Genomic DNA, 12,925 nt, shown 5'->3' on the forward strand with positions numbered 1-12,925 from the left:
TTTCATGCAGGGGACAGATAATGGGTCGCGAATGCTGTTAGAAACTATCTATCCTTTTTGGATCAAACAAGTATTACTCTAGTAAGGATTGATTATTGTAATTAACACACGTTTAATTTTTTACATTTTTTATTTTATTTTACGTCAGCAATGCAACATAGTTAAGATAATAGTGGGAACAGTGCAATTGTTACTACCTGACATTCCGTACACACTATATATATATCATACCTTGTAATATCATATGTTTTATATGTTTCACCCGGTTGGTGCTATCACTGTTTCATAGCCAACTGTTATCTCCTGATTTTTTATGCTAATTACATGATGCCAATTAAATTTAGGAGCATATTTAGACATATAAACTATGTATGTAACTGTACCTGATTTTTTTGTCTCTTATAACCTTGCTGTGGTGCTCCCACTATTTATTGGTCAATGGGCTAGCAGGCTGGAATGACTAATTGCGGCATGCTATGATGTATACGCATTGTGGTGCCACCAGAGGCATAGCTAGGGCGGCGCCAGCGGAGCTTGTGCTCCAGGAGGCAAAGTTTTGCATGGCGCCCCCCTGCTGTGTCCTGTGTGCAGTCTTACTGTGTGCAGGTTTTTCAGGACGTCATGACCGTGCTCACTAGAGGTGGCCAGCAGGAGTTGAGCAGCACACTGGGGTCGGAGCAGCAGGGGCACTAGTGCTGCTGGTGCCCGGGGTGCTAGAACGCAGGATTCCGGGATTACACAATCTCCAGTAACAGTTTAAATGTCTCCAGTTTACCTTAAGGGCCGCCATTTTTCATAGCCGGTAGAGCATTGATCAGAATGTATTTGATCAACAAAAAATGTCCCCTGTCCTGGAGACATGAGAGGTGACTACTACTGGTCTCCACATGCTCAAGCTGTGTTCACTATCTGTGCCTCCCAGGGACTATTTTGTGTATGCAGCTTGTGGCACCAGATGCTGTGGAATTTATGCAACCCCTGGCACAGAGCATGCAACTCCTGGCAGAGAGAATGCAACCCCCGGGCCCTGACAGAGAGCATGCAGCCCCTGACAGAGAGCATGCAACCCCTGGCAGGGAGCATGCGATTCCTGACATCGAGCATGAAACTCTGAAACCCCTGGCATTGAACATGAAACCCGTAGTAACGAGCATGTAGGTAAGCGGCACTTATGTGGCATAATATGTAATGATCATTACGATGTGTGGTATTATACTGTATGTAATGGCCATTATGGTGTGTGGTATTATATGTAATGGGCATTACGATGTGTGGCATACTGTAATGTGTAATGGTCATTATGGTATGGGTAATATGTATCGGGTGTGTGACGTGTAATAGGCAGTACTGTGTAGATTTTTGCGGCGTGCCTTCGGCATGCAATATCCCTATTTATGGTTTGTCTGGCTCCTACAACCAATCGGAACATTGTTGCACATATATACTGTGATAGACATATTCATATTACCAAAATCTGAAAACCTAGGGTAAATGTGTACCCTAATGTGAACGCTCCATTCAGCTAAACTAGGCAATCATGTAGTGTGTTACAATCCTACAATATTTATCTTGTGATAAAGTGGGCAGTGGGTACATGAAATACTTCAAGCCTTATTGTCAGTGGCGGCTCTTACAATTCTTTAGGAGGGGTGCTGCCGCAATGCGGACCTCCTCTCTGATGCCACTACCCCCACCGCGATCCCTGTCTGCCGTGATCCGTGTCAGCCGCGCTCCCCGTCTGCCACGCTCCCCAGCCTTCTGTCCCCTGCACGGGGCCAGCGCATCGTACATATTGCGCATGCACTGGCCCAAGCCTCCATGGGCTGCCTTTACAGCAGCCCCAGGAGGATTAATCAGGTTCCCGGGTCCACGCATACACAGTATTGTCTGTAGGACTGCACATGTGCAGAACCCATTTTGGGGACTGCTGCGCATTTGCGTACAACGAGGCATCCTGAAAGGGAGGGAACAGCTCCCAATGGGACTTCATTGAGTGTCTGGCAGGTCGGACTTCAAATAGGAAGTCACTGCTAGTCACATTGAAGCCATAGCAGTCTCACAGACTGCATCTGGCTTCACTTTAGGCACAGACAGTGGTGGATTTTACCAGGGGGGGGGCTGCAGCCCATAGGTAAAAACCGCCACTGCTTATTGTCCATTGCTATAGACTTAATATAGACTTAATTATCCTGATTTCAAATAGCAAATAAATGTGTTCAGAGCTCGCTTGATATTATTGTACACTGGTAAATGCGTCATGATTATCATAAGTTTATATTTACACCAGCCCTATCCTTAGATCAGGGTGGGCAATAAGCGGCCCTCCAGATGTTGATGAACTACACATCCCAGCATGACTTGACTTAGTTTTGCTATTTGGCCAATGCTGAAACTGATGCAAGGCATGCTGGGATGTGTAGTTCAGCAACAGCTGGAGGGATGTGTATTGCCCACCCCTGCCTTAGATCATCAAATCTTTTGGAGATCAGAGATTAGAGTATTCAGACATCTGTCTGAGTAGCCTGCAATTCCTATAATATGCCTATGACATCAACAGTGTGGATCATCAGTGTGGGGACATAGATCTTGCACATACAGTACTTGGTGATAATCTGGCTCTCCCCTCCAGGTGGATGTGGCCAGATGGTAGGTGTGGGAGAGGAGTGATTTTGAATAGACCTGTTGCACTTTTCCTAGAATCTGAAAGCGTTAACATATGAGAGTAGGATAATATGGTCTCATACTCAAGGGTTGATAGTGACAATCAATAAATATATTAAAATCACTCTTTTACTACAAGAGGACTCTCTTTAAAATATATTTTACCTTTTTGAGAAAAGTGAGTTGATTCTTTCAACTTTTATTCTTTGCTTTTTAAAGCATGCAGGTTTACCTGCTGTACAAATTGCAGTATGACATTACATACAGATGGGGCAGGTCCCATCTTTGCAGGGGATGGCGATGCCAGCCGTCATCCCCCCGCCAGCGCCATAGCGAGAAGGGGACGCGCACGCAAGAGAGGCGCGCGCGTCCCCTTCCGACGGTGCTTCCAGCACTTCCCCTGGGTCACCGCCGGCTTGTCAGTGGTGACCCGGGGTCCCCGCTGCCTGCCCGCAACCCCCCTAACCCTGTCAGTCTCCCTGAAGCGGAGACGGACAGGGTTCCCATTGCCCCGCCGACGGAGATTGAGATGTGCGTCAGATGGTGAGGCAGGCCGCTGGCGGATCACCAGCGCTGACATTCTGGAGATTCGCCAGCAAAGAAGAGGCCTGCCCCATCTGTAGTGCTGAAAGCCAGAGCTCGACCCCACATTTACTCATAGTAGTTAAGGCTGAATAATGAGGTGCTTCTCTCTACATTTATAGTTGCTCCAGTTTTCCCATTCCTGTCTTATCCAAACCTGCTAACGTAAGGATATGAAAGCCAACATATTAGGTCTATTCATAGGCTATAATTCTGTGAGATTGTGATTTACAGCAATGAACAATGGAGGAAAAATAGACCTAGAACACATTAGAACCAGACACTAATAAACCACTTATACTAGACAAAATTTGGTTTGTGTAAAATTTTATTGTAATTTCGCACTTCTGTACATATATATATATATATATATATATATATATATATATATTTATTGTCTGTTGCCAGATCCTAATGCACCAATGATTTCAAAAGCAATATTAAAACAAGAGCAGGTGCCATGCACACTGTGGAGCATATTGTGGGTTGGGGCTGTGCTGCTCTGTGGAGAGGTTGTCCGGTCTCACTAGGGAGTTGAAGATGCGTATAGTTACATAGCACTGAAACCTCTAGACAAATATGGCTAATATGCAGACAATACTTTTACTGAAGTAAAATATATTATCTTTACAATGCGGTGATACAAATGAAACAAAATAAGTATAAGATTATATTATGATACGTTTTGTAAAAAGAAAACATTGTATAGACCATTCCTTAATGTTAGAAGGTAACAATTACAGTGTTTCATTGTTGTACAGTGTATAAACATGTGTTCAGTTCAAAGTTATATAGTTCTGGTGCTGCGCTTGGTGCAGAAAGAGACGTGCGGATATATAAATTGTGGGTAAGAGGGCTGTGGCAAGGGCCATGTTCCACACACTTGTGAGTTAATCTGAGTTGATCTTACCATTGCCTTATTGTTATTGATGAGAAGGGTATCCTAGAGACAGGTGTATGATTGCATGGAGGAGAAGTGGGAGACCAGTTGGCATATTTGCATGGTGTGTCCGTCCTCACTCACTATTCTCCCTTTCAAGCCTATTCTGGTTCCAGTTTTGATGATGTTGCCAGGTCTGGGAGCTGTAGCAGGCTTTAGGACAGTGGAATATTTATAATGGGTGCAGTGTATGCAGTGCACAAGGTCCCCTAAGTCCCAGGAGGTCCCACACTGCACAAGCTGCACACTTTTTTTTTTAAAACATAGCCTCTATATTCCAGTGGCAGCAGTGGCACTGCTGAAATAATGGTGCTGCTGCCATTATTCAAGCAATCTGTGCAATGGCAGAGAGTCTGAGTGCTCTAGTGCTCAGACCCAACAATGCTGGCAGCATCAGTGATGCAAAAATTGCCGTAAAAATGCGCCACTCCATTTTTCCAGAGATCTACACATGCGCAGTAGGAACTGAATGCTCTAGTGCTCAGACCCTACTACAAACTGCGCTGCTCCCAGCAGAGAGGAGGGGGCATGGACAGAGGAGGCTGCACATAGGCCTTACTTCAGGGTCCTGTTGTTGGCTAATTGCTCAGTGCCTGATGTACACAGCCTCTTCTGGGCTGTTAGTGGTGCACCAGGGCTGGTTACATGGCAGCCTGGCTGGTGGTGCTGCTTCCTGCTGATCCTGTAGGGTAGTGCAGTGTTTTGGGTAACGTGTCAGCTCATGTGAGATGTTACTCAAAGCCTTGCAGTCACTAGGGCTTTTTTTTGTAGATCTATAAGCCACTTGAATGGAGTGGTGAGTAGGTTAAATCTCCTTCTTGGACCTGGACTGGAATTTTATTGGTGAATACCTTTTTTCACAGGCTTTATTTTCTGCACCAGATTGATAGATCTTTGCTTACTTGTTACCTAGTAAAATAAAGGAACTGTCTAAACAATAAATTCATTGTACTAAGGAGTTAACACCATATCTTATACTTCTTATTTCCTACTGCATGTATCATTGAATTGTAAAGATATATCTTCATTAACAGTATTGTATGCATTCAAACAGCATGTTTGAATTTTATTTATTCGTACAATACAAAGTTGTGTTGATAGCATGTTGCTTCCTATGATTAATCTTACAACTCCATTTTATTATTACCTTACAGTATACTTAATGAAAAAAACCTCTAATAAAATCTACATAAAACTTTAGTTAACAAAAAACAATCAGTAGCTTTTCACGGCCATCCAGTAGGTTAATTGGAAAAAATAAATACCTTGCCAAAAACCCTAATTGTTTGAAGGCGTAATAAATGTTTAGAAGTGTGTTATTCTGAATGTTCCACTGTATATTTATTATACCTTTGTGTCAGTAATGTTAATTTAGCTGTAAGAGGCCTTTATGAAATTGCTGCATGGGAGGAGGTGGCAGGGATGTAAGAATAAATTACTTGTCCAATTTGGAGTTGTATAACTAATATTGTTTTCAAACAAAACAAGAGGAACAGATTGCACTCCAAAAATATCTTGATGAAAGGTATCAAATGCATAATTTTGGTTTGAATCATTATACAGTACTTCCCGCTTCCCATCAGACTGTAACAGTTTTTATTAATTATATTCGTTAATGTGCAGTCTGTTTCTGTTTTCGGAAAATCCAGTATCCGTGTAAATGCACTTTTAAATTATGTTTGATCTTTTTATATACTTGATATGTCTTTTATAGTTTACTGAAATGTTTTCTTTTCTTCTTATTCTATTTTTACTACTATTCTTAGAATTATTATTAGACATTAACACACATTTAATTCAGTGCCCCACATAACAGGACAAAGCTTATCAATAATAGATGCCGTTAATGATATGGGCAATATTTTCAGACACAAATTATTGCAAGCTGAGGAGTACTAAAGCCTATTGCTATATATAGATATTAAAATTTCAAAGTCATCTGAGGAAATATCATAAATTAAACTCATAAATCTTCAGTTTTAGCAGAGTCAAGCATTAGTTTAGTTTGTGCTACACTAAATAGAGGGTTTTAAAAAAAATGTATTGATGTGGTTTATTACAGAAACTTCACCGGTCCTCCTTGACTGAAAGAGGAGTGGAAAACATAATGAAGACAAACTTGCAAATTTACAGTGTCATTTTCATAGTAGTATTAAAATGTACAATTACAGTTGTCATCTATTTTTTGTTTACAGACAAAACACAGTGACAGCTTTATGCTGCAGAGATGCAGTTGAGGAACATTATTAGATTGTCAGTCAATAAGTTTTCAGCGAGTCTTTTGAATAAATACTTTGAAATAAAACCTTAACAGCCTGCATTTCTATTATTGTGTTTGTCTTGGCCAAGACCAGGCGAATTGTTTTGTAAAAACCACCTATTGCATTTTTTTTTGCCTGAATAATATTTACATTGCTTTGTCCCAAAAACTGTTAATGTGTGTATATTGAAATATGCATTTACTGCATGTGTTTTTGTAGACATAACGGGGGAAATTTACTAAGATGGGAATTAGACTTCACATGTGATGTTGCTATGGGCAACCAATCAGATCCTGTCTACTATCTTCTAGAGTAGGCATTTCCAACCATGGTCCTCAAGGCACATCAACACTGCAGGTTTTAGTGATATCCAGGCTTCAGCACAGATGGATTAATCAGAATCACTCAGGTACTAATTAAGTCACCTGTGCTCAAGCTTGAGGACCGTGGTTGGGAAAGCCTGTTCTAGAGGAGGCTAAATAAATAAGAAGTAGATTCTGATTGGTTGACCATAGCAACATCATATGAAGTCTAATTCCCATCTAAGCAAATATCCCCCAATAAGTAATATATGCTATGAAGGTTAGTCCTTGCATTACCTATTTAATGATACCATGCAAAATACCTTTTGTTATCAGAAATACAAGTGAATAGATGATTCTCATTTAATTATTATTATCTATATTATAATCTTCTAAGGTCTGTCCCTTCTCCATTATGCATGTGCAGTGTAAACTGCTTCCTACTGCATTGAGCAATGGGATATCCCTAGCCCAGTTCTGTGTTAGGATACACAGTGGGGAAACTGTGTGAAGGGGCAGAAGGGTGGGATGGCGTGGAGCTGTGAACAGAATGACATACTATGGCAGAGAGAGAGCAGGAGGAGTGGGAGAGTGTAAAGCAGCCAAGGTAACTTGCATGTGCTGGGTTCAATATACTACTGTAGTTTTTATTATTTTTGGTATGTGTACACAGCATGGTATTTCTGGATCCACCAGTGCAGTAAACACACAATTATTATAAGAATATATTACCAATATTGTCAACTGTAAAGTATCCTCTCATCAATATAATAAAAAATAGGTTAACCCTTTGAGTGCCAACTTCTCTGTGAGAGATGCACAAAATATCTGCTACAAAATACCAGCCTCGCTCACATACTGTATATTTATATAAATTCAAATAAAAAAAGTTGTGTAAAAAAATAAGATATTTCCTATATACAGTAGGGTAAATATTACAGGTCATTATGATAAAGAAAATTGTTTTCTAATCCATGTCATACCTATTTTGACAAATTCACTTGTCACTCAAAGGGTTAAATTAATTGACTTTGCTAAGTATTGGTTTCATATATGATGCTTGGTAGTTTGTAGATCAGTGTTGTTTGGGGCTGTGTATACCAGGCATGTGCGGATTCAGGGGGTGGGGGGCTGAGGACAAGGGCTTTCCAATGAGCCCAGCCCCGCCTTGCTAGCCCCAGGGGAACCAGAGCTACAGCCTGGCAAACCTGGAACGTTTTCCCCATAGGATAACATTGGACCCGCTAATTACGACCCCCACCTAGTTCCGAGGGCTAACAGTTCCCCTACCAGCATCACAGAAGCTCATGGTTGTTCTCATTCCAACCCAAATTGTTGGGCATTCCATCTGATACCAGGCTGATCCATATGGGTCAATTGTTTCCAGAGATATTGCGGGTACATATTTTTTTTATTTCTGAAATATCATTTCATTGCTGTTCATGTTCTTTGAGGGCAGATTTCCCTGGAACTAAATGGTCCAGTTTCACCAAAATCATTCCAAGCCCATTCAAAATTTCTTCAATAGGATACTGGTCTTATGTAAATGGGTCAGTTGGTTTCCGAAGATATAGCCGATTAAGGGTGGAAGGGGGTTCTCTCCCCTCACACCAGAAAATGCAGGGACTAGGCTGGTGTAAAATGTGCCAACCCGGGAATGTCCGTGCATGATCCTGGGACCATATTCCCAGGTAAGTCCCTGCATTTTCTGGTGTGAAAGGGGTATTATTTCAAATAGCCGGGACATGCAGTGCTCTGAATACAGCTGGGCATCCTCCCGCTCTCTACCCGGCTGCCAATGGCTGTCATTGCTGCCCACCAGCGCCTGTCCCCCAGTTACTGCGAGCATGTATTTCCCCTTGGCAATGAGCATGGAACCTCTGGCAATGAGCATGGACCCTTTGGCAATGAGCATGTAGGTAAGCAAATTTTAGATACAGTTTATTATTTATTTGTTATTAGAATGCACCATTTTAAGTACTACTTTCAATGTGTGTTTAATGTGACAAAATTAAGTTGTAACACCTGATACTAGCAATAATTATCCCTTTGGTTAACAAAGTGATAGTATTGTGTTGACTAATAGCAGTGCAATGCAATGCACATAACGGCTATTATTTTCTATGAGTAAAATGTTTGTGTTCTAATTTACGAACTTGCTAATTTATGTAAAGATACTGTACCATTTGGCACTTCTTCAGCAAATTACCCATGTGTGTTTTTCCTAAGGCAGATTGCATTTGCAAACTCCGAAAATATTCTCCTCTGTGAAATGTACCAACAATGTGGGATTGTAGAACATACTGTAAATAGGCATATTTTGTTTGTTTTTTGTACCAAAAGCATTAGCAGTATATGTACAGTATGTTTAAAAACAGACTTATTTAAATTATGTCTGGTAAAGAAATGTGAGAAGTCTGTAATTTAATGACATGCAAGTGATGATTCAATTAAAGCTGTTCCCAAGGGATACAAAATGCTCGAGCAATTGTCAAATTTGAATGAGTAAAATGTGTACTTTCATAATACCTACCCAGTCTCTTACACAGTATGATTCATTGTAAAGCATGAACACAAGAAATTCTGGCCATCCTCTGCATATTATCAAAGACTCTATCCTTCACATTTATCAAGGTGTTTTGCGCTAATAATTTTCGGACTAAGCACTTGGTGTGTTTCATTACACTTTTCTTTCAAGATTCCAATTAGAGACTCTTCCCAATTAATCAGCACATTTAAAAAGGCTAAATTATGTGTCAAATATTTTTGTGTAGCAGTTTCATGGAAATAATAATGGCTGCCTTTTTTGGGGGGAGCCACATGGTTTAAAATAGACTTGACTTTATTTGGTGGCTTATTATACTTTCTCTCTTGCAATTGAGTTTGCATTGTAATAGGAACACATAAATAGCCAGGTACGTATGAAAGCTCATACAGGCTATCACATGTATAGTAGGTGCTAATATACACTTGTAGCAAAGGCACAGTAAATCAGGATAGCACATTAGTTGCAGAATCAGCTTTCCCAGATCCTGCCACTCAGACAGAGAGGGAAGTGCCTGAGCCACTCATTCAGCCCATCACACACCCCAACTGCCTCTGTTGATCTCCTGCTGCCCCCGCAAAAGTCCACTGCTCCTTGAGTGCAGGCTTCCATTCTCCTTCACTTCCAGATGCTGGCAGCCATATGAAATGTGACACTTTCTGGTGAGTGAGCCAATCAGAGCTTGCATAACGTCTCCCGCTCTGCTTGGCTGCTGGGTTTCGAGCCTCGATTTGGCTTACAAGTCGGGCGCCATATTTGAAATGGTCGCCAGTGTCTGGAGGTGGAGGAGAACTCTCACTCTGGGGCCAGTGGAATGGATTCAGCTGGTTTCACTTCCTTGGTTCAGTTAAAGTATTTTCTTTCATGCTTCATGTATTATTATTATTATTTTTGGGGGGGGGGGGATTAATGGCCTTTGATTTTTTTAATAACTGTAGATTTTTCATATGAAGTAAAGTGCAAGCAGAGAGTATATTGCCGGAAGTCTACAATCTCTCTCTACACTGGATACCACCACTATCACTCTGCACTGGATACCACTTCTATCTCTCTAAACTGGATATTAGTCACCGTTCCACTCCTTTTTTAATCCAAGCATACAAATCTTCACACACATTTTTTTAAATAATTGGTTTTCCTCCAAACTCGGTTTGCATAATGAAACATTTTCATAATAATATTGTCTACTTCTATTTCGGGAAGATTTAAAGTGGACTAGTGGAAAGTAGTCCAAACTAACCAATCATATCCTAGCTTTCATTCATGCCAAAAGTTCTATAAAATGATAGCTACTGTAGCAACCAATCATGGAGATGAACAATGAAAAAAACAAGTTTAATAAAACATATTTAAAAAGTCCAAATAGGCACAATATTTACTGGACCAGAACCCATGCAAATCACCAGAAGATAAGCTGAATTCCAAACCATCTCTGTACTGCAGATATCAGAGTTACAGCAGTTGTCATCAAGATGGTATAATGCACCACAGGATTCTGGAATAAAAAACACTGTCCTATTTGTTCACAGTCCATACAAATGGCTTCAAGTAGTTTCAAGGAGCTCTTTCCCCCTTATCAAAAAGTCTTGAACTTTTTTATATATTAATAAACTTATTTTTTTTCATTGGGCAGCTCTGTGTTTGGTGGATTGCCTGAGATACTGATTAAAGAAACTGCTATGTGTGCATGACAGAATTCCAATGTAATTGTCTCTTGATGAGTAAGATGTCTTAACAATCGTTGACTACTTATGGTGAGAGAAGAAACCTTTATGGGCACGCAAGTAAGAATTTTAATGTAAGCGTTCGTCGTACAGCACATTTGATAAAGCAGGAACACGAAAGTAGCAGCTTTTAAAACATACTACAGTTGCGTAAAACAACATTAAGAAAAGCTGAGCACAGGTTTACCATCCTTTATTGTATTATAACGCTGTGTTCTTGTTAGTCCTACATGCTGTACTGGTGTGGATCTGTTCAGTCTGGGCAAAAAGCTACACCTTGACATATAGGGGTACTTTTATTAGAATTTCATATGCTTATTTTCTGTAGTCTAAGATTATATCCTAAACCAGTAATTTGTGATTTACGTGAATTGGAGCCTATTGTTGATCTATTCTAGTATTGTTTTTATTTTTTCCACACATCAAGAGCATCTAGCAACAGATGTAGGTACGGAGCAATAGAACAGGCACATGGGAAGGAGTAGATCGCATTGACCAATGTGTGGTGGTTTACCCACACACGCACAGGAGATGATTCATTTGGATGTTTTTTCACTTTCTTAATGTTAGATGTGTAAATGTATGGCTTCTGTATAAAATATTTTAATTCCATGACCAGAATCAGTTGGAATTTAAGGCATCCTTTGCTCAAACAAAGCTCAATGCTGGCTCTATGGACCACCATTGATGAGGAAGACCAAGGGGGATATCCAATTATAACGAAAGCAGTTTCCGCCATTAAAAATTGCAATTTATGAACAATGGTCATCCAAGTAAAGGCCAGTTTTAATGAGCAAAAGTGGACCTGCGACTGCACGAAAACACATAGGATAAGAATTAACTCCACAATCCCAAGTTATACAGATACCGGCATCAGGGCAAAATCCTGGATACACTGCCAGACCATATATTGCATACATCTTCACATGTATGTTTCTATGTGCGTAGTATCCCCTCCCCCACAAACAATGCACTACTTAGCCAGCCCCATTATCACTCTATTTCTACTGTACATGCAGTAGTGAAAATGTATCTGATCTTCTTACATTACAGCCTCTGGTGTCAAGTAAAGATACTTTAAGATAATATGCACCACATGAACCAATGTCCAGTGTTTACAACCTTATTCCCTCACATAACACAGCTCAGACTCCTTCTTTCAAGGTAACACCATGCATCATAAAATATATCATCTTGCCAGTTCCAGCACTTCATACTGTACCAAACGGTTTCCCTTCCCCTTCACTTTTTTCCCTTAAAGTACTTAGACATCATTATACTCTTTTCTGCATTTACTCTATCATGTATTTGCCTTTATTGCTTCCAAACTACTTGAATGATTTGTGTCCAGATACGTTTGATCTCCACTACTTCACACCTTGAAAAAGCTCTACCATAGAGCGAAACGTGTTGGCGGACCTACTAAAGTGACTGACTTCTCTTACAAGATCCTAACAGCTTATATCACCCCGAGAGACTGGACCAGCCTCCAGACCTTGCTTTGGCACCCATTCTGGGAGATCATCCACAACCAGGTTACTTCCCTGGCATCTGAGGAACAGCAGGAGTTCCATTTACTCCATAAAATCAAGCTGCTAATCCCTCCCCCAGCCATCCAGGTCCCTCTTTACTTGAGGCAGAATAGGAACGGATCCAAGCGGGCTCATCACTTTTTGCCCCCCATCCAGCGGGACTTTTTGCCAAATATACGGTACCGTATGGACACAAATTTTCAGTCACTTTAGGAATTTTTAAATTCCCTCCATTATTCTATTCTTATTATTTTTTATTTCTATATGTGCACAATATATGTAAAACCGTTGTTTTAACCTGAGCTGCTATATTTGTTTTATATTTACATTAAATCATGTTCAACTTTTAGGTTACTGGCATTTCTTCAATACCTTCTA

The 12,925-nt window shown here is 40.5% G+C and overlaps 1 protein-coding gene across 1 annotated transcript in view; it reads left to right on the forward strand.

The window, feature by feature from the left end:
- Positions 1 to 12,925, forward strand: part of LOC146074345 (dynein axonemal heavy chain 3-like) — a 1,013,923-nt gene that overhangs the window by 94,558 nt on the left and 906,440 nt on the right.

Source organism: Crinia signifera, chromosome 4 (genome assembly GCF_055691185.1).
Source record: "Crinia signifera chromosome 4, ASM5569118v1, whole genome shotgun sequence".
Classification (NCBI taxonomy): Eukaryota; Metazoa; Chordata; class Amphibia; order Anura; family Myobatrachidae; genus Crinia; species Crinia signifera.